The following is a 20,250-nucleotide window of genomic DNA, read 5'->3' as shown; positions in this document are numbered from 1 at the left end:
TGATGGAATGGAGGGATCAAGGTCGGCCTTTTTCAGTAGAGGGGACAATGAAATGTGTCCCATGTCGGGGGAGAAAAGGCCTGATGTTAGGGCAGAGTTAATAAGTTCAGTGAGGGAAGCGATGGCCTGTGTAGGGATATTCTCGAATAAGTAGGAGGGGAAAGGGGCCAAAGAGCAGTTACAAGTTTTTAGTTTGAGGCAGAGTTTGGAGACTTGCGGTTTGGAGACAAGCTCGAAGAAGGTCCAGGATCTGTCGGCAGGAATGGGAGTGGATACAAGTGAGGTAGGGTTGAGATCAATAGAGGTCAAGGAATTATAGGAGACTGTGGGGGGGAAGGAGCATCTTAGTGTGGTAACCTTTTCATTAAAGAAATTTGCAAGGGCATCGGCTGATAGAGATGGTGGGAGCAAAGATAGGTCATTTTTTTTTTGTAGTTAGTGAGCGCCAGATGTTGAACAGCGCACTGGTCTGGTTGTTGGATCTAGAAATCTTATCTCCGAAGAAGTTTTTCCTGGCTTTTTTTAATGTTGAATTGTAAAATTTAATATTAGCTCTCCAGGTCTGTCTATCAGAGGGGGATTTAGATTTTTTCCATTTGCGCTCCAGAGCGCGACATTTCTGTTTCAATTCTCTGTGGAGAGGTAGGTACCAGGGGGCCTTTCGGGGGTAGGAGATGGTTTTGGTGGTTAATGGGGCAAGGGAGTGGTAGGTGGACTCAGAGAGGGCGGTCCAGTTGTGCCAGTGTGATTCGGAGTCTGTAGGTCTAGGGTTTGAGGAGAGTTTGTTGAGGAATTTGGACCAGAATAGATTGCTCGAGAATAGATTTTTTGCGAAAGGTTATGGAATGAGAGGAGTGGGGTGGGGAGTGAAGATGTGACATGAAGATGGGGAGGCAGGTAGTCCCTAAGAAGTGGTCAGACCAAGGGACTTGTTCCCAGCGAGTGTCGTCGGTTGAGGTTTTGAAAGCGGTAAGATCAATGAAAGTGGTAACATAATGGTAACCACAAAATTAAAAAAACACAAAGCACACTGTACGCAGAGAAAATGTTAATTATCATTTATATTCATTTTTTTCAAAGAGGTCAAGGCAGATGATTTTAAAATATGCAATGCCACCTCAGGAACAGCTATAAAAAATAGACAAATATAGTGCAAAATATAGACAGCAGATATCTATTCTCAAAACAGACGCATTTTGATCACTAAATTGAAAATAAAATAATTTTCCCTATCTCTGTTGTCCGGTCATTTTATTAGTCTCTGGTTGCACTTTTTTCTGACTACATCCAACATTTCTTTCTTTCTGCCTCCTGCACAGTTCTTCTCCTCCGGACCTCATTCCCTTCCCCAACCAACATCTCTCTCTCTATCCCTCCATGAGTCCAACTTTTCTTCCTTCCTCCTTCACCCCAATTGGCAACATATCTCCCTCTCTCTCACTGTTCATCTGTCTTTTTCTCATTCCTTCCTTTGCTATAAAGGGAGTGGGGAAAGAGAGAGAGAGAGATCCATGGTGCATCTCTCCCACCCACATCCAACATTCCTCCCTCTCTCATCCCCTGAATCATATGCAACACCTTTCACCACTGCCCACCTGCCCCTTGCCCAACATTTCTCCATCTATCACCCCTCTCCAGTACATGCCACTTCTCTCCCTCCATTCCCTCCACCACTATGTCCAACATTCCTCTCCCTTGTATCCCTTTTAATCTGACCCACTGTTCCCTCTCCATGACCATATCAACATTTCTCCCTCTCATCCTTTTCTTCCCTTTGCATCTATACATCACTCTTCTCTCTCTCTATGCCCAACAATTTTCCTCTTTCTTCCTTTCCCCATGTGCATCTCTTTCCTTCTCACTCACAGACTCATGCCCAACAATTCTCCCTTTCTATTCCCTCCCTCCCTTCTGTGTCCCAAGTTCATTCCCCTCCATTCCTCCATCCACACGCATATTTTCCCCTCTTCCTTTTCTCTTCCAACCATGTGCATCTCCTCTCTCTATTTCCTTCCATTCCACATTATCCATGTGCATCTCCTCTCTCTATTTCCTTCCATTCCACACTATCCATGTGCACCTTCTTCCTCTCTTCTTTTCTTCTTCATCCATGTGCATATCTTCCCTTTCTCTTCAGGTCCCCTTCCTTCTCCATCCATGTGCATTTCTTCCTCTTTCTTCTCTTCCTCTCCGTCCCATAAGAAGCATATCCCTTCTCCCCTTCTCCTCCATCCATGTCCGGCTTTCTCCATATCCAGTCGGCCAGCCAACCAGCCAGGCTTACCAACTCTCTCCATTTTCCCACATCCCTCAGTCCGAAATTGCTCCCTCTCTCCTTCCCCCCTTCCCAGCAAGTCAAGCATTTCTCCTCCTTTAACATTTCTCCTCCTGCCACCCTACCACTGCCTCACTCGGAATCTGGATTCCACACAAGACTTGGTACCAATGCTAACTTCAAAAACAACCTTTCACGTACATGAATTCAGGAAGGCCCTGTCAGCTCCACCCACTTTGACACGTTTGCATCAGAGAGGCGGTACCAACAGGGTCTCATGAGTGGATAGACTCAAAGGCTCTGCGTCAGTTAAGCTATCACCAGTGCCAGGCCTTGTATAGACTTCAAACTCCCTGAAAGGCAACGGGAAGGTGGCAGAAGACAGGGGGCTCTTCATTGATGGAGTTAGCTTGGTGTTGCCCAGACTATGTGCAGCCACCCGGCTGACCAGGAAGGTAGAGGGAAGTCTTCCAGGTAAGCCGTGGTGGTCTCACAGGCCAGGAAACACCAAGCTAAGTCCAGCCCTCCATCTTCTGCCTCCCTCCCACTGCCTGTCAGGGAGTCTGGAGTCTATACAAGGCCTGGCATTAGGTACTGGTACTGGCCTGGTACTAGCTTAACTGACACATATCCTTTGAGTCTATTCACTTGTGAGGCCCTGTTGGGACCGCCCCTATGATGCAAATATGTCAAAGTGGGTGGAGCTGAGAGAGCCATCCTGAGCGCATGGACGTGCAGGGTCTTCGGCTGAGGTGGGCATGCTGCTGGAGGAAGGGGGTGGAAGATCCATGTCATATACCCCCATAAGAGGCTCACATACCCCTAGGGGTACACATACTCCATGCTGGGAAACACTGCCCTAGTGTGCCCCTCTGCTTTGCTGTGCTCAGCTGTCAGTGGCCAGTTTGCTAAGAATGTTGGCTGCTTAGATATCAAGTTTCAAGTCAAGTTTTATTAAAATTTGTTATAATGCCTAATCAGACTTCAAGGCAGTTTACAAAGGTAAAATACACACATAAATACATAAAATACATAATCAAAGGGACAAGGGACTGCCTTTGGGACAGTTAGAGAATTTCCAAGTACCTATCTTATTTATTTTTATTTATTGTATCTTTTAATGCATCATTTTTGTAAACCGCTTAGAAACCTCACGGTTATTAGCGGTATATAAGAATTAAATTAAATTAAATAATAAAAATACAATAATACACAGATGCGACAGAAACAATAGGATAAAGGGAAGAGCTACAATGTATAAAGAAAAAGGAAGGAACGTAAGGGAGGGGGAGGAGACAGAGCAACCAGCAGTCATGCAGAATTAAAGTGCATTCAAGATGCAACTAAGACGTCCTTAAAAGGAGGATTATAGTCTAAAAGCATCTTTGAACAAGAATGTTTTTAAGCTGATCTTAAAAATATTTAAAGATGGCTCCTCTCTTAGGTGGTTAGGAGCTGAATTCCAAAGTGTTGGGGCTGCTACAGAAAAAAAGTTAGTTCGCAATGTATTGATATGTTTTAGTGAGGGAAATGAAAGCAAATTTTGAGTAACCGAAAGAAGGGATCGATGAGGAGAGTAAGGAATCAAGAGCCTATTAATGAAATCTGGTTGTTTTTGGGTGCTTTTCATTTGGACATATTTGTATTCAAAAATGTCAGCAAAAGAGACATACTAAAGGCCAAAACATCTAGATAGATCATAAAAAAAAAAAAGATAGACCTCTTGCTGTTTTGAAAATGGACATTACTGGATTTCTGGATGTCTTTCCCACAATACCCAAACTCAGACTTAGACGTCCTATTGAAAATGCTCCTCCAGATTTATGGCAATTGTATAAGCGCATACACAAAAGCATAGCACTCTGTTCTGCATATTTAAGTCACTTATAAAATTACCTTCAAAAGACCATTACCTGAAAATATATGTTCTGTGAACTGGAGATTATTTGTTAATTAAATAGAATACTGCATTAAAAAAAAGTATTGTCTCCTCCTAGTAGGTGTTAGGCAATGTAAGACATGAAGATATACAATACCAAATTAAACCAATACAAATTAATAAAGTTTCTAGGTTAAAAGAATCAACTTTTTCTGAAAAGAAAAGACAAACATAATTATGTTAGCAGAGTATTTCTGGTAAAAGTCACCATATGATCAATCATGTCTGAATAGAGATGTTTAAATTATCATCTTGGATTAATTCACAAGAGTCATACCTTTAATCACTTTAGAAAGTACAAACACCTTGTAATTGGTGGAATATTGTATTTGATCTGATCAGGATGTGAGAATATGGCAGAGGAAGATCATGCATTTAAGTCTAGTCCTGAATTTCTTTAAGCATGCCATGGTACTATAAAAATGAGTTATGCTTTCAGCCTCCAACTCTGTTCAGTAAATTTTCTGTTCTGTTCTATTGTGTCCTTGATTTTCAGTCTATCCTGGTGTAGAATAGGCTGGGAACTGACAAGTGAATGTAATGGTAAACAGAAGGCACACCGAGAGAAAAGGGTTTATTGGTAAAGCATGTCACACATAGGGGTTACTGGGAAAAAAATGCCTCTATACTCAGATCTGTAACAGATTGCAGTTGATAAAAAGATGTGTGATCTAAGAAACTTTGAGGAGTTATGTGATTGTTATATTTATGTTTATATAAATTATGGCACTTACTATATTACCTTTCATGAACATAAAATTTAAAAGAAGGAAAAAGAAAGAACTCTATTAAATTAAAGCTTGGATGACCCAGGTCAGGAATCTGGCTGATCCAGTGCAGATCTTACCCTGTCACAGTATGTATTTTACCTTTGTAAACCGCCTTGACGTCTGATTAGGCGTTATAACAAATTTTAATAAAACTTGACTTGAAACTTGATAGCTGAGCAGCCAGCATTCTTAGCAAACCGGCCTCTGTCCTTAAACAGCACAGGGGTTTAGCTTAACTGCCTTTACTACCTATTAGACAACACTAGGAGGCCCTGCTCCTGCTCACACCACGGAATGGAATGATTCATTGCAGCCAGTTCATTGCCACACTAAATCATCCCATACAGCTGGTTCTCAATTGTATTTTATGTTTTGTTTGTTTTTTCCTTGCTTCCTACCCTATTTAATTTTTATATTGTTATTTTAAATTTTAATTGTAAACCGCTTAGATTTACCTTTGGTTTTATACTTGCGGTATATTAAATAAATTGAACTTGAATTTGTTAGTGATGGAAATCTGGCGGCCCAAACACATGGGGATGCACTACCTGGGACCACACAAAACCCCAGTCACTAAGAAGGGTGCCAAGGAACTGCCAGTGACAATTTGAGCAGGACAGTGCAGACAGAACGGCAGACAGGAGATGGCAATGGGAGAAGACAAAGTGGGCAAGGGCGCTGGAGTGCCAACAGCCAGGGTAGGATTAATTCTTCAAGGGACCCTAGGCAAACAAGTCCACTGGGCCCCCCCTGCCCCATACCGCCCCCTGTCCCACCCAACCTCTCTTGCTTTGCTTGATGATTTGAATAAATGGCAGTCCAAATTATTTGATATATTAATAGCTGTTACCATACAAATTATTCTTTCTCATTGGAAGTCAGCTCAGCAGTTAAATGTGTCTTTCTGGTGGGCAACGGTTATGATGACTCATAAATATGAGTGCAAAGCCAACTCCCTTGTTAACAAAAGCTTCAAATCTAATAAAATTTGGTCACCAATAGAAAATTTTTCTTTTTAATCTAATATTTTCCAACTGGTTTTATTATGAACAATATATTATATAAACAAATAAACATAGTAGGTTTTTATCATCAAAATTTGATCTGATAGCTGGTCTATATGGAGCTTTTATAACTGTCTGTGAATAAACGACTTTATATAAACTTTGAATTGATAATATAGATGCCTTAGTCCCTGTTGCATCTATGATTTGATTGTAAGGACCATTTTAATTGTATAATATCCTTTGTTTTTGATTTATTTGTGATTGATTCTAAGTGATATTGTTAACTGTAAAATATCCTTGATTTATTTTATTTATACATTTAGGGGCTCATAATTGAAAGAGAAATACATCCAAAAACCAGCCTAAGTGGGCACTTAGACAAACATTTCCCAAGTGTCGATACTAAAAACGGGTTTTGGACGGATTTCTAAACAACTTAGGCCTTCATAGTGCTGCTGAACGACCAAAGCTAAATGGAGCATTTTGAGAGGAGTGTCGAGGGTGGGAGTTGGGCGGGACGTGGGCTGGTTTAGACTTAGTCGTACAGCATGTATAACCGAAAGTTATACAGTCCATGATCGACGGAACTTGAACGTTGTGACTTAGACCATCTAAAACATGGTCTAAGTCACAAAAAACCACCTAAACTCACCAGATAAGCACTGAAAACACATAACACAGACCCCCACACAATACCCCAGTGATCACCGACCCACCCCCACCCCCATAAAAATATTAATCACACCTTTAAAATTCAGCCTCCAGCCCATCATCACCTGGCCGCCTGGCATAGGAAAGTCTAGTCATCCAGCACAGAGGCGGCTTAAGTCATCTTGGGGGTAGGTTAGGGACCCATAGAGACGAGGACCCATGCCCATAAGTCCCTGTAATCACTGCATTGATACTTAAACATGTGTACTGTCCTATACACCCTCAAAACCCTTTTGTACTGGCATATAAGTGGCTCCTGCAGCCATAAGGGCTATTGGAGTGGTAGATAAGTGGGTCTAGGGGATTCTGAAGGTGTTTTGAGGGGCTCACCGTAACCTATAAGGGAGCTGTAGGGAGGAGAAGACATGGCACCCTTTTTGTGAAGTTCACAGCAGTGCCCTGTAAGATACCCCACTATTTAGGTGGCATGTCTGGGTGGGTGTGCAGTCCTTTGCAGACCCCTCCCACGTCTAACAGGACTTGTTCTAGGCGTTTTGGACTTGGACGAAAAGTTGGACGAAAATGTGGTATACAGATGGACGATTTAGCGGCTTGAACAATCAGATCGACAGGAAGTATAATTAGACAATTTTCGAAACGAAAAAAAAGTTGGACGTATTTTTCAAAAATGTGTCTTAAGCTGTTTTTTACTTTGGATGACTTGCGAGATGGACGTAAACGGAATTAGACATTCAATTATGCCCATCTTATTGTGTTAAAATCCAATAAAATATTTTAAAATCAAAATCAATAACAGACTTTTCCTTCAGGAAATTCTCCAAACCTTTCCTAAAAACAGCTACGCTATCTGCTATTACCACAACCTCTGGCAATTTATTTCAGAGCTTAACTATTCTCTGAGTGAAAAAAATATTTCCTCCTATTGGTTTTAAAGTATTTCCCTGTAACTTCATCCAGTGTCCCCTAGTCTTTGAAATTTTTGACAGAGTGAAAAATCGATCCACATGTACCCGTTCTACTCCACTCAGGATTCTGTAGACTTCAATCATATCTCCCCTCAGCCGACTTTTTTCCAAGATGAAGAGCCCTAACCATTTTAGTCTTTCCTCATACGAGAGGAGTTCCATCCCCTTTACCATCTTGGTCGCTCTTCTTTAACCTTTTCTAGCACCACTATATCTTTCTTGAGATAAGGAGACCAGAATTGAGGTTGAACCAGGTGAGGTTGAATCAGGTGAGGTTGAACCATGAACATATATAAACCATATATATTTATTAGGGCTGTACATTGATTAATCATTATTAATCACAATTGCATAAAGCAACACTGCAAATGTTCTAAACACCAGCACACCTCTTGGGATCTGGGGTGTGGGTCTTTTATTAAACACAAGGGGTGAAGAGCTCTTTTCAAGGTGGAAAAGACAGGGCTGGGGCAGAGGGCGGAAGAGGGAGTGAAAGAAGGAAACATAGGCCAACACTTAGCATAAAAATATATATGAGATCATAAACTATAAACTTATTATAGACAAAAAAAGAAAAGAAATGGAAAACAAAAGAAACCAGACTATGAGCAGTGGTATCCCAGAGAAACAGATGCATGGATGATACGAATAAGCAGACAAGATGGCCATATAACCTTTATCTGCCATCGTTTTCTATGTTTCTATATCATACAACAGTAGCCCTAATGCTATGATTCAAACAGCAAGAACAAGGGATCCCAAACTAGAGATAAGAAAATAGAAATCCCAAAAAGTTAAACTCAACATATACTGCAGCACTGAAGAAACATAACAAATGCATTTCCTTTTTGTACTGCAATGCACATTTCCCAAAGCATATTTCAGTTAATAATTTCAAAATAAAACATTTTTTTTTCTACCTATGCGTGTCTGGGCATTTTATTTTTCCATCGTATTGATCTGTTTCTCTTTTCTGCTTTCCTCTCTTCTGCTAATTCTGTTTTCAGTGACCACTATCCATTTGTTATTTCTCCTCCTGTCTTATTCCATTCCTTCACTACACCTGTTTCTGATATATTGATATTTCTTTTAAAGCTCTCTCCCTTTGGTTTTCTTTTCTGCCTCTGCCTACTCAAATTTCATCCTCTTGCTCTATTCCTTTTTATTTTTTTGCTTCTCATCTTTCTCTCTCCTTATTTCACATTTTCCCATCTCACTTATTTCTCAGTCTCTTGTTGCCTTTTTATCTTTCATCTGTTCCCCATTACTACATATCTACCCTCTGCACACACTACTCTCCTCTTATTCATCTCTTTAGCAACCCTCCCATAGCCTCTGCCACATGGATCCACCATTCCTAGCATCTTCCCTCCTTTACTCCTTGTTCCACCCTTATAATTCAAGATCTCCCCCCCCCCTTTCTGCCTTGTCCCCTGAGTCTGACATTTCGCCATTCCCCTTCTGCTCCCTCATTCCTTCTCCCCCACCCATTTGCTTCCTCTGCCCTCCCCTCTCCTTCCCTCTTCTAGTCCTCTTCCACCCTCTTATGCCCATCTATTCCTCTTCCTCCTTCTTCTGCCTTTCCCATCTCTCCCTCTTCCCATTTGCCTCCTCTGCCCTCCCCCAAGTCCATTTCTCCCTCAACACCTTCAGCCCCTTCTGCCTTCCTATGAACATCTCTTTTACTCCCTCTTCTGCCCCTGCATGCCTGAGTCCATCTCTCCCTCTTCCTCCCCCTCCATCTTCTCCATCTCTCCCTGTCCCCTACCCATCTCCCCTCCGCCCTATTCCAAGTTCATCTCTTCCTCCCTCACCCCTCCATTCCTTCTATTATCTAATCCCTGAGTCTAACCTATTTTCTTCTCTTTTTCCATCCCCACTCCTGAGTCCTTTTCTCCTTTTAGACCCTCTCTCAAGTCTGCCATTTCTCATTTTCTCATTTCCACTCATTGAGTCTGTCATTTCTTCCTCTCTTTTTTCTAGCACTCCCCAATCCAACACCTCTCCCTTCTGCCTCCAGTCCAGAATTACTCACTCACACTCTCTTCCCCCACTGCCTCCAAGCTACCCCACCGCACATTGCCCCTTCCTTCCTTAACCTCCTTCCCTCCTTCATCTTTCACTTCCCTCCTCCTCCATCTCTGCTGCACCCCTGCCCCGGTATCTGTCCTTCCCTCTTAGCCAGCATTTCTCCTCCCCTCTCCCCCTGCCACCCGCCGCTGCCACAGAATCTTCCTTATTTGCATTTCTGAAGTTACTTGTGGCAGTGATTCACATAGGCTGCCCACCCCAGCGTCTCCTTCTACTACTTTGCCCACCCCTGAGGAAACAGGAAGTTATGTCCTAGAAGGTGGATCACAGTAGTAAAAGAAGAAGCCAGGGTCAGCGGCCTATGTGAATCACTGCTGCCGTTAACTTCAGAAATGCAAATAAGGATGATTCTGCAGCACTGGTGGGGAGGAGAGATGATGGCCAGGAATGATGGACAGATGCCGGGGCAGGAAGGTGGTCACCAATATTGTGCCCAGCATAGCATCAGCAACTAGACAGCTTGGAAGCAGGACTAAAGTTTGGCTCGTTCGGCCCCTCCAGCAAAGAAGGTGCTCCACTGCCCCTGTCAGAGACCAAAAATGTGCTTTCTCAATCTGAAATGCATGTGAATATTTTAGCTGCACCTTAGTCCCACCCAAATCCCAACTAGATCATGCCCCCTTGCAATGTGTAAATAAAGTCATTATGGGCTGATCACATGCTTAACTTGAACATTAATTTCAAGCATGTAATTCATAGTCTTATGCAAACTACCAGCAGTATATAAATGGAAAGATACATTTTGTCTAAAGAAAATTGACTATGACAGGAATCTACAGTATACATTTTTTTTGTATCATAATCATTCTAATTTACACCTCTTATTCTCTCATGAATACTTGCAAATCTCATTTATGTTATCCATTTTTAATATATTTCATACCACTTGAAGAGGCAGAGGTTACACGTCCATAACAGAATTTCCAGATTTGATTTAAAAGATGCTTTTTGATAACATCACAATGTACAATTTTGGGTAAATGACATACATAAAAGAATTTTAAAAGAAGGTCATAGACACAGATACTATATTCATTTACCCTCATTTTTTAAACACTCAGATTTCATTCAGAATATTCAACAGCCCTCAAAGAGTGTCAAAAAAGCATTCAAATTAGATTTTTTTTCTCAGCCAAGAAATGAAATTATTAATTGCTACTGCATAGGAACTAACTGACACTAGTAGAATAATCATTCTGTTATATCATACTCACTCAAAATTTGAAAGATACAGCAAGAGAGCTAACAAAAAAATATCATATTACATACAAAAAAATAAATTGAAACACTAATATCTACAAAATAAACATCAGTAATTCTCTGTAAGCCTACAGAATAGGAATGAAAGACACAGTTAGGAAAGAAGAGTATAACACTTCCAAATAATTAAGAGCAAAAGAAAGAAAAGAAAAAAGAAAAAGCCATATATTCTCCTATCAAAATCTCCTTCCTTCCTGAGGAACCCACCCACCTCAAATGCCAGCCAATCAGGTTTGAGAATTCACTATATATAATATATATAAAGACAAACTGCAGACCTTATAGCATACCCTGAAAAAAAACCCACAGAATGTTGGCTGAAATGTCAGTTCTACTTACTCAGATACAGCAAGACCCAGTTACAACTGCTACCATCATGATGCCAGCCATGGAAGCCTAAGAGAACATAAAATCTGTTTTGATTCTGAAGAATTTATTTTGTTTGTCTCTCTTGCCTGTTTAGATTGTAAGCTCGTTTGAGCAGGCACTGTATCCTTTGTGACTCGGTATAGCGCTGCATATATCTGATAGTGCTCTATAAATAATAGTAATAGTAGTTCTAAGAGATTGTGTACTTGTGATTGTTTACTTTGGAAAGTACAACCAGCTGCAATCAGTTGCATACAGAAATAGAGAAAAATGGAAGTCCAGGTCCCTCTGTAACATGGGTGGATAAAGGTAAAGGACTATTGGTGGATAATGCTCATTTCCCCTCATAGACATGAAATTTGTAATTTTAACTGAGCTTACAGACAGGCTGCAGATTTTTGCAAAAGTATCTACCAGTCTCTCATACGGAGGTAGGAGATGGAGGAGCAGAAAATCTGAGATGCAAAATTATACTATCTTTTAATAGTCATGTCCATCTGCCTAGAAGACCCTTCTTATTACTATATCATAAAAGGCAGAATCTAAAATCTGATTAAGCCAGAGGTGTGCCATGGAATTCAGTAGCAGAAGGAACAAATCACTTAGGGTAGGGGAGTGTGGCCTAGTGGTTAGAGCTGCCTCCTCAGCTACCAGTGGTTGCAAGTTCAATCCCAGTCTCCACCTTGCAGTTAATAAATCCAAATAAAGAACTTCAGCAAGAAAGAACAGAAGAAAGGTAACAGCCACAAGGAAAGAAAAGCCTCCTAGTGCACTTTTAGAACACATTTTTAGCTGAAACAAATTCATATCTGCACATATTTGGGGGTTGGTTAGTAATATTTGTCTTTAGAGTTAGAGTAAATATTTAATTTAAAAATCCATATGTGTATATATCTGCTATCCCTCTTTATCACCCTATCTATAGTAATAATATCAAAACACCATCATAAAACTTATAAAATGTAGCTTATGTTTTGTAACACCATAACTGAAGCTCTGAAGCTCATATACTGTAACATCATTATAAAAGCTCATAAATTATACTTCATGTATAATAACACCTTTACTGAAGCTCATGCTTAGAAACAGCATTGGAGAAGCTCATGTAAACCATTTTGAATTGACTATACAGTCATTAGTAGCAGTATAGAAGCTTTCAAAAAACAATAATTCATAAACTGCCAATTTATAGGGATATGTATTTCTTTGAAAAGCATAAAAAATACAAACAGCATTTGCCATGTTGTTTCATATCACAAAATGACAGGAACTCCCTCACCCCTCCCCTGAAATTTTTAAATAGAAAAATTAAAAAGTACCTTGAGCATTCTCTCTTCCTTACCACTCCTCGGTGCTCCAAGGGGCTACCAAGGCACAGGGCATGCCTTTAAAGGGAGCCCTTGAGGTCCCCTGTGATGTCAATAGGGTGACCTCCTCTTGCCTGATGTTATCGGCACCTCCTCAGCAGGTCCAGCACCAGCCAACCAGCAGGCTAAAATGCAGGTAATAGTTCCCCACAGGCAATCACCCAAGTAATGACTCCTCAAGGTTTTTCTTTATTGGAGGCATCATTAACTCCCCCGTAATGTATTCCGCCTCCCCTCCCTGGATTTTGCAATAGAGAGTTCATTTCAGTAGGTCCTCTGTCAGAAAAAAAAATCTGGAAGGGGCCTCAGAATGATTTAAGAGTGACATTTACTAATCTACCACAAGTCATCTCATCTACAGAATTCTAGTCAGTAGAGCCTGTATCTAAAAATAAGCAAGATATTACCTTAAAAGATGATTGGAACATTAATCACAGAATTGAGTGGATGTTAAGAATTGTTGTCTCTTTGAATCAGTTTTTTTTTCTCAAGAACTAGTTGATAAATTTGTTAATGCTTGTTAACATATTTCTTTAATGGATAAATGTTTTAATGTGATAGAGTCACAGGTTTCAACTATTCAAGATGCTTCAACTTCAGCAATTAAGGATTCTTATAATATTCATTTTAAAATGGAAATGCTTGAAAATGCTAATAGAGCTAGAAATATTCTTTTGTGTATTTTCTTATTATATACAGTATTTACTTTCATCAGAGAGAAAGAGGGAAGAGGCCATTATATTTCTGAGAGGAGTAGAGTAGAAGACATATCTTTGGGTAAGTATACATTATTTTGCTCTGAGCTTTGATAGGTTTGGGGAGAAAAGATCAATTGTAGGTGCCCTTCTATAGACAGTTTAGATGTTAAAAGAACAAACTTCACTTAGCTAGTCTCTACAGCAGGGGTGCCCACACTTTTTTGGCTTGCGAGCTTCTTTTAAAATGACTAAGTCAAAATGATCTACCAACAATAAAATTTTAAAAAAACACAAAGCACACAGTACGCAGAGAAAATGTTAATTATCATTTGTATTCGGGGTTTTTTCCAGAGGTCAAGGCAGATGACTTTAAAATATGCAATGTCACCTCAGTAACAACTATACAAAAATAGACAAATATACCCCCTCCCCTTTTACTAAACCGCAATAGCGGTTTTTAGCGCAGGAAGCTGTGCTGAATGCCCTGCACTGCTCTCGATGCTCATAAGCTCCCTGCGCTAAAAACCGCTATTGCAGTTTAGTAAAAGGGGGCCATAGTGCAAAATATAGACAGCCAGTATAAATTCTCAAAACGGACAGATTTTGATCACTAAATTGAAAATAAAATCATTTTTCGTACCTTTTTGTCTGGTGATTTCATGAGTCTCTGGTTGCACTTCCTTCTTCTGTAAAGCCAATATTTCTTTCTTTCTGCCTTTCTTTCTCTCTCCTCCTGCCCCCTCTTTATTTCTGCCTTTCTTTCTTTCTACCCCTGCATGCATGTCTTTCTTTCTCTCTACCCCTGCCCCCTCTTTCTTTCTGCCTTTCGTTCTCGCTCCCACTGCCCCCCAAGCCATCATGCCGATTTCTCTACCCCCACCCCAAAGCCACCAACGCGATTTCTCCCTGCTGCTTCCCCGAGCCAGGCCTGGCGCGTACAAGCGCCTGACTTACAAGACTTCACCTCCAACATCAATTCTAACGTCGGGGAGGAAGTTCTAGGCCAGCCAGGCAGCGATAGGCTGGCCCAGAATTTCCTATCCAACATCAGAATTGACGTCGGAGGTAAAGTCTTGTGAGTCCGGTGCTTGTACGCGCCAGGCCTGGCTTGGGGAAGCAGAAGGGAGAAAAAGATTGCAAAGACAACGCGATCAACTCGCGTTGCCTTTGTGATCTACTGGTTGATCGTGATCGACCATTTGGGCACCCCTGCTCTACAGGATAATAGTTTTGTAAGCTTGAACCTGCTGCTAGAGATAGTTTCTGGAAGGCAGGACAATGTCTGGCTTAGCCTCCATTTCCTCCCAACCACTTCTAGCTCATTTCTATACTTGTGGAGGGGCATAATCAAAAAAAACGTCTAAGTCCCCTTTTGGCCTAAGGCCTTAAACGTTGAAAGTAGAAGCAGGGAAAATGTCCATTATCAAAAAAAAAAAAAAAAAAAGTCCAAAAGGAGTTTTTTTTAAATAATGGCCTGCCTCTACGTTCAGCTGTTTAAACACCTAGACCACCACTACATCTATACTAACACCATATAATCAACCTAAAAAAAGCCTAAGTCCCAAAAGTCCAAAACAAGGGCTTTTAGGCAAAGGAGGAGCTAGTCCTTTACCTAAAAGCTGGATTCTGTAACCGTGTCTGTCAAAAACAACACCAGTTACAGAATCCCCTCCCCTACAATGATCGGGGCAAGAGGGAGCACAAGCACTTAAGATATGAACGCTCACAAGCACAAACACTTAAGATATGAACGCTCTCAGGGCAAAAAATGTTCTACCATTGGATAGAAAGTACAGGAACAGAAGAAAAAAGGTATTTACCAATCTGAAATTCAGAAAATTATTCAAGAACAAACCCTTACTCGAAAGCAGCATGTCAAATCCAAAAACTATGGTCTTTAGCCTTGTCAGAACTTCTTATAACAGATCAACATCAGCCACGTTAGGGTGCTAGCTAGGATTTGACAAAGGGTTTGGGAGTGAAAATTAGAAGAAAAACAGGAAATTATGGAAGAAAGAGGATCAAGTTTCAAGTTTTCAATTTTTATTTAAAATTTGATATACCACTTTAAATAAATTGTCTAAGTGGTGTACAATATTAAGACTATTAAAATCCAGGGGAAGACATTAGATAACAAGACTTTACTGACTTACAAGATACAAATTGGATTGGGGGGGGAAATACAATTTATAACAGGAAAGAAAGAACATAAAAGGTCAACACACTATATGCGATCTAGCGTCTACTTGAGCCCTCCTGCCCCGCGGCACCCCCAAACTCCCCAACACTATCGGGGCAAGAGAGAGCCCAAGCTCTCAAGCCCCGCGGCACCTCTGAACTCCCCGACATTATCAGGCAGGAGGGAGCCCAAACCCTCCTGCCCTCAATGCAAGGGCCCCCCTGAGCCGCCGACCCCACGACCCCCCCGTACCTTTAAAAACATTGGTCGGACGGACGGGTGCCAAGCCGTTGAATGGCTGGCCTTAGGACCTCATTGGCCCAGGCGGCACAAATCCCATCTACAGGTGGGGCCTAAGACGGGGGTGGGGGGCGATTGGGTCGAGGGAAGGAGGGCTTGGGCTCCCTCCTGTCCTGATTGTTGGGGGGGGAAGGGTGGATCGCGGCAGGGGAGATGAGCCATCTCTCCTGCCGCGATTATTGCTGTAGGAGGTAGGCAGGTTGCTGGGACCGCTGAGCTGATTGCAGCAGCCACGATCAGCTCAGCGGCCCCTTTTCGGCACTTATACCTGTTTTGACTTGGTCTAAGTTAAAACGTATAAGTGCCGACCAGGCAACATAGAAACATAGAAACATAGAAAAAAGCAGCATAAAAGGGCTATAGCCCACCAATTCTGCCCATTCCAAGTATCACCTCCCCTGAATTTATTCCCTTAAAGATCCCACGCGAGTATCCCATTTTCTCTTAAAATCCGTCACGCTGCTGGCCTTTATCACCTGGAGTGGGAGTCTGTTCCAATGATCCACTACTCTTTCGGTGAAGAAGTACTTCCTGGAGTCGCCTTGAAACTTCCCTCCCCTGATTTTCAGCGGATGCCCTCTGGTGGTTGAGGGTCCCATGAGCCAGAAGATATCATCTTCTGACTCGATGCGTCCCGTGATGTACTTATATGTTTCAATCATATCTCCCCGTTCTCTTCTTTCCTCAAGTGAGTACAGCCGCAATTTTTTAAATCTTTTTTCATACGTGAGATCCTTGAGCCCCAAGACCATCCTGGTGGCCGTTCGCTGAACTGACTCGATCCTCAGCGCGTCCTTTCGGTAGTGTGGTCTCCAAAACTGAACACAGTACTCTAAGTGAGGCCTCACCATGGCTCTGTACAACGGCATCATAACTTCAGGTCTCCTGCTGACGAAACCTCTGCGGATACACCCCATCATTTGTCTTGCCCTGGAGGAAGCCTTCTCCACTTGATTGGCAACCTTCATGTGCTCACTAATGATCACCCCTAGGTCACGTTCCGCCGTGGTCCTAACCAAGGTCTCACCATTTAGTACATAAGTTCTACGCGGGTTTCTCTTACACAGGTGCATTATCTTGCATTTTGTAGCATTGAAGCCTAGCTGCCAAGTAGTTGACCATTGTTCCAGCAACAGTAGGTCGTGTGTCATATTATCAGGTATTAAGCTTTTGCCTACTATGTTGCAAAGTTTGGCGTCGTCAGTGAACAGTGATACCCTTCCTCTAAGTCCTTGCGTCATATCTCTTATGAATAAGTTAAATAGAATCGGGCCCATGACCAAGCCCTGCGGCACTCCACTGATCACATCGATGCTTCGGATGGGGTACCGTTCACCACCACCAACCTGCCTAAAGTTTTGGTTATACCTGCTGCATGCCTAGGTCTAGGTTGGCCCACCTCCCGCCCACCGCCCGCCTTTTCCCCTCCTCTAAAAACGCCTCTTTTCTCTCTGTGCATTTAGAGGCAGGGGAAAGGCCTAAGCTGGTTTTAGATACGTCTAAAGCCAGCTTTGATTATGGGTAATAGACAATCAGGCTTTTTGATCATCCAAGTACCCATTTAGGCCACTTTTTAGACTTTTTTTTTTAATGAGCCCTATAGTCTAAATTTATTGTCAGTTATTTTAATTAGGACAACAGGAGAACTATTTATATTTCATTACCTGTAAAGAATCAAACACTAAATAAACATACAATATTACCCTAATACTATCTAAGAAACAAACACTAAATAAAGCATATAATAAAATCCTAAGGCTCTCTATACTAGTTTAATATATTCCTAGTAGCTTAACTGAGTGTCATATGTATGATTTTCTCCCGGTTGGCGAGAAGTTATATGTGTGTGCTCACTGCAAAGAACTACTAGCTCTCAGAGAACGGGTACGTTCCCTTGAGGCTAGAGTAGCAGACTTGGAGGAGCTGAGGGAGACAGAGAAGTACATAGATGAGACCTACAGGGATGTTGTAGGGAAGTCCCACCTCCAGTTTGGTAGCCTCTGTACTGCCTTTGGAGAAGAGAGGTCTCCTAGAAGGAGAGCATCACCCTGGTGAAGTAGGAAATAATCCTGTAGCTAGGTCCTGCCCACCGGGGGATGCAATATCCTGTCACACCGAGGATGTGTCTCCAGGGGCTTTTGCCCAGGAGGGAAAAAAGTAGGACAGCTGTTGTAGCTGGTGATTCAATCATTAGGTATGTGGGTGGCTGGTGGGCGTGAGGATCGCCTGGTCACTTGCCTGCCTGGTGCGAAGATGGTGGACCTCACGCCACATAGATAGGATTTTAAATAGTGCTGGGGAGGAGCCAGCTGTCTTGGTACAAGTAGGTACCAATGACATAGGAAAATGTGGGAGGGAGGTTCTGAAAGCCAAATTTAGGCTCTTAAGTAGAATGATGAAATCCAGATCCTCCAGGGTAGCATTTGCAGAAATGTTCCTAGTTCTACTTGCAGAACCCAAGAGGCAGGTAGAGCTCCAAAGTCTCAATGTGTGGTTGAGATGATGGTGCAGGGAAGAAGGATTTTGATTGGCTAGGAACTGGGCAACCTTCTGGGAAAGGGGGAGCTTGTTCCAAAAGGATAAACTCTACCTTAACCAGGATGGATCCAGGCTGCTAATGCTAATGTTTAAAAAGGAGATAGAGCAGCTTTTAAACTGAGATGTGAGGAAAAGCCAACAATCGCCCAGGAGTGAACAGTTTGGTGTGAGGTATCCTTGGAGAATACTATTGAAACAGGATATTTAGGGAATCCCTGTAGAGAGGTTCCAATAATGGTGAAAGAAAGCCAGGAGAGTTTAAGAGGAAGGCAGAGTAAAAGATTCAAATGTTCCTTGTCTTCTCAGCAGCCTGTAGTTGCAAGGGAAAGACATAATTTGAAGTGTCTGTGCTTCATACAAATGCTAGAAGCTTAAAAAATAAAATAGGAGAGTTAGAGTATATAGCATTGAATGATGAGAGAGATATAATAGGCATCTCGGAGACCTGGTGAAAGGGAGACAGTCAATGCGACACAGTGTTACCTGGATACATATTATATCACAAGGATAGATTACATCAAATCGGAGGGTGGGGGGGAGGTTGCACTATATGTTAAAGAGGGAATTGAATCAAATAAAATAAATATTTTGCATGACATAGATAGCAGTGTGGAATCCTTATGGATAGAAATTCCATGTGTGAAGGGAAGGAATATAAAGGTAGGGTTATACTACCGTCCCCCAGGACAAAATGAGCAGACAGATGAAGAAATGTTTTAAGAGATTAGGAAAGCTGGAGAACTGGGCAACAATATAATAATGGGTGATTTCAATTACTAGTATCCCCCCCCCTTATGCTAGACACTCAGTCCAGTCAATCTGGTCTAAATAAACCCAGGAGGTGTTCAAAATAAAAGCAGGACAAATTACTAATGAATCTCTGAGGAGCACCAGAAAAAGTTGTTTGGAGAAAAAATAGATCTCAGTTGAAAGGCTTCATGGGTCTTACAAAAAAAACCTCCAAACCTGATACTACTACTCAATAGTTCAATACCCACTTAGAACTGGTTAAACACTGCAATTGTCCAAAATGTAACTGTGAATGCTCAAAGTCCTGAATCAATACTCCATGAAGTTCAAATCCCAGAAGAATATATCAATCCATAAGTGTGCTGTTAGTCAAAAAACAACATAACATCAGCACTGCATCAAAAAAGAAAGAGCTTAACACCCGGGATCCAGAGTCGTCAAAGATATCCGCAGAATTTGTCTGATTCTGTGCATCAAGTTCTCCTTCCTAAGTTGAAATACCCAACAGGGAATCCCCGTTTCGCTGGTCAAAGCAGGTCAGGGGTTCTGTAATAATCAAACAGCGCTGCTCTGAATCCACACACTTGCTAAACTATCGAACATACCTGGGGCAATGGAGGACTGAGCCTCAAGGAGGACAGGGTCTCAAGGAGAAGTTGGCAGTGGATAATCCAAGGGCTGCCCACTACTGGGTGAATACTGTAGGGCTTGAGTTTGGCATTAAGGGTTTCTGTATCTTTACACCCCTGATGTAAGGTAGAATGTGGCCACGTTGGATTTTTAATAAAGAATTACATCTTTCAAGGACCCTGTTTATTTGTGGTAATGCTATCCTTTGTCTTATGGAATTCCATATTACCAAGCCTCTATAATTTTTTTCCCGTATTTATGTTCCTCTATACTGTCTTTGCTTTTCTTAACCAGTTCCATGACTAAAGACACAATAAGGTCTTGAAGATCCATAGCTGGTACCATCTTGATTGGAGTCAACAGTTCTCATTTTATAAGAACATAAGAACATAAGAAGTTGCCCCCGCTGGGGCAGACCAGAGCTGGGGCAGACCAGACCA

At 41.8% G+C, this 20,250-nt stretch overlaps 1 long non-coding RNA gene across 1 annotated transcript in view; it reads right to left on the bottom strand.

Annotated features, from left to right (window-relative positions):
• The window catches only part of LOC117360310, a 64,102-nt gene extending 51,393 nt beyond the window's left edge, over positions 1-12,709 (bottom strand). Inside the window, exons 1-2 of the long non-coding RNA XR_004539406.1 lie at positions 12,668-12,709; positions 11,319-11,375 (exon numbers count right to left, since the gene is read on the bottom strand). This is a non-coding gene — a long non-coding RNA (uncharacterized LOC117360310). The remainder of the gene's footprint in view (positions 1-11,318; positions 11,376-12,667) is intronic.
• Between the last annotated feature and the right edge of the window lie 7,541 nt (positions 12,710-20,250).

This window comes from Geotrypetes seraphini, chromosome 1, assembly GCF_902459505.1.
Source record: "Geotrypetes seraphini chromosome 1, aGeoSer1.1, whole genome shotgun sequence".
Classification (NCBI taxonomy): Eukaryota; Metazoa; Chordata; class Amphibia; order Gymnophiona; family Dermophiidae; genus Geotrypetes; species Geotrypetes seraphini.
Note: the sequence above shows the minus strand (reverse complement) of the source record. Positions and strands in the feature narration are given on the sequence as shown.